Source organism: Orbicella franksi, chromosome 12, assembly GCF_964199315.1.
Source record: "Orbicella franksi chromosome 12, jaOrbFran1.1, whole genome shotgun sequence".
Classification (NCBI taxonomy): domain Eukaryota; kingdom Metazoa; phylum Cnidaria; class Anthozoa; order Scleractinia; family Merulinidae; genus Orbicella; species Orbicella franksi.
Window position 1 is genome coordinate 5,321,650 of NC_138156.1, and position 6,143 is coordinate 5,327,792.

Here is a 6,143-nt window from a genome sequence, read left to right on the forward strand (position 1 = left end):
AGATTGGATCTACTATAAACAGCCAATCAAATTTCTTGTTGTAAAGGTAAATGGTATGCGAGAAGATCTGATCCAGATAAAGTTCAGAACGGCCGTATTCATTCTTCTATATAAGAGGAGGAAGTATTCATATATTGGGTTTACTTCGACATTTTCTGAGCCTTGAGGTTTGAAACAGTTCGTGAATTCGTAGTATGCAAATGCAACGAGATATTTTTATTTTTAGTTTAAGGTAACTTGATACTTTGTTTTTCACAAGGAGTAAATTCAATTAGAGGTCTAGTTCTTAAGACATGTTTTAGAGGGGACGAGACTTTTAATTTAAAACAGTTCTAACGTTTACAATAGTAAGTGCGGGTAAAGATTGTTTTGTTCTTGTTGCATGCAAATATAACAAGATATTTTTGTTTTTTACTTACAAAGTGTAATGTTACACTCTTGCTTTTCACAAGGGAGTAAATTAAATTAGAGCGGACGAATCGTCACCACTCTTTCCCACGAGATGTTTGCTATCTTTAGTAACAAATGGTAACTTAACACTTTTGTTTTTTATATGGGAGTAAATTCAATTAGAGCTGACAAGTTATCGGCTATTGTTTCCTGGATATTAAACAAAAAGGCTTTCATTTCTGGACGGTTTTTACGTCTGTGCAGTAGCAGTTTAATAGTTTTATTTGATGACATTCATTTCAGTCCGATATTTTTTAAGGTAAAAAGTATGAAAACTGTTCAAATGTTCTTTGAAGACTTCACGGCACCAAGTTAAAGTGCAATTTAATTAAATCAGATTTTCAACGTGTCAGAGGTTTTTTTCTCCTTCTTTCTATTTTCGGTGAAGTTGTGTTGTGTTGTGTTGTGTGAAAAGGTAAACTTGCGTCTCGTATAAAATGCGAAAAAGTCCCTAAAAAATGCGAAAAAGTCCCTAAATTAACTTGAGTATTTTTGAGCAAAAATTCCTCTTGGGGGCTGGAAGGGTTATGTGATCGGTGAGTGAGGGAGTTATGCATGTGCACGTGTCACACCGGGTTGTATCAAAGAACGAATCAAATTGCCTGTTAGAAAATAATATGGTATCTACGTTAATCTGGAGACATGTCAGATTACTGTAGTTTGTTCAGTCAAACATTTTATGGCTTACTATTTAGCTATCTTACCATGACCGATGTAACATCGCAACCAAAGAAAAAATGTCAAATTAACCAAATCATTACTGTACCATGAATGCTCCTATCTCCGACACTTCACACAAAAAAATAACTCTTGCACGCCTTGCGTGCCTATGTTTTACCACACCCAGTGGACAAATCATCTCATGTCACGTGACAGACCTTAAAATGTTACAATTTTTTTGGTTTATGACATCACGACACTATTGGTCTTTGATCGGCCCAAGTTTCGGGAATTCTACTTAAAAACCTTGCAAAGTAGAAATGTTAGCGCGAAGTCAGTCGGTACAAAAGTAAACTTTTGAGAAAAATGCACTTTCAGTTTCTTACACGAAGTATTAAGCATTTAACGAGCCACAAAGAGCGGAGGGGGGGTGCAGCTTGGATCTCGGGGGAGGGGGTGCAATGGTTGTTCTATTTTGTAAAAAGTTACCGCAGTTGTGGGAAATATTCCTTTTCATAAGGGAAATGAATGAGCCTGTGATGGCAATTTGAGGCAAAGCTTTTCACAAATAATTATAACAATCGAGTTGTGCATGTCTTAAAAGTTTTTTTCTAAATAGTTTTTGGTCACGTTATTATAGTAAACAGTCGTTGCTATGGCCGTTGCTACGTGAAAAAACTTATACGACTGTGTACTTTCCTTAAATTTCACACCCATCTGGAAGGAAATTCGGTAAGATCGTTTCAAAATGTTTTCGACAAGTCCTCAAGGGTCTTAAGTCTTGCATTTCCAAGAAATTGAATTTTTCATGAACATCGCCATATTTTAGGGTATCGTACCCCCTTAAATTGAATACGGAATTAGACTTCCAGTCTCGCAGTTGCTTCCTGGATAAATTAAAAGAAGGACTACTAGACTGTATCATAAAGGCTTTTGTTCTTGGGCCATCGTAGTTTAACGAGGAATAAAACACAAATAGCGGTGATAAACATATTAAACTTACGCATTTTAATAACTTGACGACGTTTCGTATGCTACGCAACATACATTTTCAAAAGTGGAATAAAGACCGTTACAATTTTTGAAAACTATATATGAAATGTAAATAAGGGGTCTGGAAACGAGATTAAGAAACATCTGTTTCTTAACAGTAAAACAATAAAAGCCTAAGCTTATTAATAAAGTATCAGCTTTTCACTGCTGACGTTTACATTAAGAGCCGGCTTAAGTTCTTGGATGAGCAAAGTTTCTTTAATTTTACAATGATAATCTGTTTTACCAGAAGCTAGAATATCAAAATGATCCCACTTGATGTTGTGACCTGTGGCTTTTATATGGTCGGAAATTCCTTTTTTAGACATCCTCATCAAACGCTGCCGAAACAACACTTTTGCCACATCCATCTACCGGAAAAAGACGTTTACTGGCCTTTACACTAAATGGGATTCCTTCACTCCACGCAAGTACAAAATAAATCTCATTCGTACACTTACTTATCGCTGTTACCGAATTTGCTCCTCCGCTTTCCTGCTTAAATCTGCCCTTGATGACCTTCGCAAACTCCTGCTTCAAAATGGCTACCCACTAGGTATTATCACTTACAACATTAACGACGTCCTAAACAGAAACAGAAACAAGCCAAGCAGCCCCGTCCCTACGGTTCCGAAGAAAAATATTATCATCTTATTACCTTACTTAGGTGTACAAAGTGACCAAGTCTCTAAGCGTCTGAAATCATGTGTATACAATTTCTGTTCATTTGTCAATCTTAAGATAATTTTTCAAAGCACTCGCCGAATCAAATCTTTCTTTCAATACAAGGACCGTCTAAATCGTTCACAGAAATCTAAGGTCATTTATAAAGCTGCTTGCTGGGACTGCAGTGACTTTTACATAGGCAAAACAAAACGACGGCTTCATGATAGGAAAACGGAACATTTCAAGGCTCTCACTAAGAATGACCCCACATCAGCCATTGCCGACCATATAAAAGCCGCAGGTCACAACATCAAGTGGGATCATTTTGATATTCTAGCTTCTGGTAAAACAGATTATCATTGTAAAATTAAAGAAACTTTGCTCATCCAAGAACTTAAGCCGGCTCTTAATATAAACGTCAGCAGTGAAAAGCTGATACTTTATTAATAAGCTTAGGCTTTTATTGTTTTACTGTTAAGAAGCAGATGTTTCTTAATCTCGTTTCCAGACCCCTTATTTACATTTCATATATAGTTTTCAAAAATTGTAACGGTCTTTATTCCACTTTTGAAAATGTATGTTGCGTAGCATACGAAACGTCGTCAAGTTATTAAAATGCGTAAGTTTAATATGTTTATCACCGCTATTTGTGTTTTATTCCTCGTTAGACTACTAGACTGTTTCGCTTTAGCCTGTACACGGGCTATTTCGTTTTTCCTTTTTTTCTTTTCCAGTCATTGCTTGAGAACAGTTTATTAAAATTTGTCAAACAACAATGATGATAACAACAACAACAAAATCAACAACAACAATACTAAGACAGGATAATTTTAATCAACGCTCACCAACGCTTCCAGTTAGGCAAATTGGGGAGGAGACTGCTGCTTCATCATAAAAGATCACTTTTCTCCAATTTATCTCTGAACGGAACATTGTTTAAGGCAGTTCCAGGCAAGCAGCCCAATATTCTGTTCTCGTCACGTTGCCGCAACCCGTATCAAGAATATTCAACAAAACATTCAGCCGACTGCTCTCGGCCATTTGAGACAATTAGTTCTCTGATTGCGGTAGAACCGAGCGTAAAATGAACAAGAAAGGGAAATAAACATGATAAAATGTCGGTAGACGTCCTTTGAGAGACTTCTGAGCACTTCGAAACCTTGCGTGATCGCGTGATGAGCCAAATAAGAATGCGTGACCGCTTGATGACCAAAAAATAGGGTGGGCGCGAACTGAGATGATGTAATTGACAAATGGGTCCTTTTTTCTGTTTCAACATTTATATTGCAGCAAGACAAAGCAGTAATCATCGAATTTTATAGCTTAGTCTTCTTTAATATGCAACTGGGATGCAAGCGCGGTCAAATTTCGATAAGTTAGCGTGACGGTTCAACTTTAAGAGGGTCTATCTTAGTCACGTTAAGCAATTCGAACGTGCGCTTGTTGCAATAGCTTCTTGTAAATTGCTTGTACGTGAAGTGTTTGAATTACATTCTCTGAAAAAGAAAATTTAATTAATAGACGTTTGCCTGTTTTGGTCTACATATTTCCAGTCTTCGGTGATTCTTGGATCTGCTGAGTCACTTTGCCTAAATCATGAAGTAATCTATATTTTCGAAATGCTGATGTAACCAAGCTATATTTAGAACTCAATATTGCGCAAGCGTCAGAGGATAAAAGAGACGAGTAGTCATTTTGGATTTTTATTGTTAAATTCTACAAGAGTTGGAAGACATCAAGAATTTTGCTGAGCTGAGGAAGAGTGTACAAGTATTTCAAGATTACGTTAGTCACAATGGTTGTCGTTTTCAGCAAAGAGAAGCCACTACACTGCGGAAACTGTAAGGAGAAATTGGAAACAGCCTGCTTCAGATGTTTGCAATGCGGTGAAATTGTTTCCTGTCCGAAATGCGATCCCAGGGGGTCAAACGAAGATCGAGCTCCTCTATCAAGGCCGTTTGATCATCCTTCTTGTTCAAGAGGTGGACTGGCTTCCCGAGGAAGGGGCTTCCATGCACCGCATTTCGCGTGTCCAAGAGGTGGGTTTTCTCCTCGAGGAAGTTTCGATTCTCGGCATCGACCAAATTTCAGCACAACAGTTCCATTCCCAGGAGCAAATCGTGGCTGTGGGTTCGGTCCTCGAGGATTTGGTGGTTTTCCTCCCGGATGTCCTTTTCCAGCATCATTTGGACCCATGTCGGGACAAGGTGGTATTGAAGATTTCTCAGAGATGCATGGCCGTGGCTTCGGTCCCTTTTCTCCTCGGGGAGGCGCGGGATTCCCTCGGGGAGTCCCTGGAGGGGGAATGGCTCGCGGGCGGGGCGGGTTTTGCCGAGGTCGAGGGGGCTTCCCACCATTTTCAGGATCTCGAGGTATGGGCTGTGTTGATTGCGATTGCAATCACCTAAGGGTTTTTCCTCAGATGGTTGAGGAAAATAATGATGGTGGCATTGGGGGTGCTTGCAATTGTGTTGCCCCTGAGAAGGGGGAAGAAAATCGTCCTGATGCAAGGGAGGGTTCCCCAATAATGATCGAGGAAAGTGTTCATCATGTCAAGGGGAATGATGCCACAGAGCCAGTATGTGTTGATCATGAAGGGTAAATCTTCAAGATGGACGAAAGAAATATGAGAGAAGACCATGAGAACATGAGAACATAAACAGATTGAAAAAAAAAACCAAATAATCTTTAATGTTAGATTTTAAGGTTGTTCATGAGGTCATGTCATTAATTTATAATTCATTATGCTTTTCATGAGAACATGTATCTTAAGGTCATTGTGTTAAAATGTTAGATTTTATATTTAGTAACTTAGGTTTAAATTGTGATAAATAAATATAATTCTAATAATATAATTGTGCAATGTTCTTGAGTTCATGTACTTGTAGGTTAATTTTTAGATTAAAAAAATAATTTATTTTTTATCCAAAAATTAACCATACTTTATGGGTTAGGATAACTCTTATTTAATTGTTCAATGCATTGTAAGCACTTTAGCAATGTTTATTGAACTCTTTGAGAGGAATGGGGTGTTGAAAAAGTTGAATTGTCATGAAGAGGGGGTAAATGTATCATAAAGGAACTGCTAATTGCTTATTTCGGTGCCAGTTAGCATAAGGTAATTAAGGGAGTATTACAACTTCCCCCCCCCCCCTCCCTGAATGGAATGCTAGTTCACTGTTAGGCCATCACATCTCCCATAGTAAGACAAAAGTAGTTGGTGGGATGTTATCAATCACTCCTTCTGATTTTTTTAATTTAACAGTTTTTTTTTATTTTTATACATTCACAATATAGTTGCTCTTTCAATGGTAAGATGGGATACTTTAAGACCC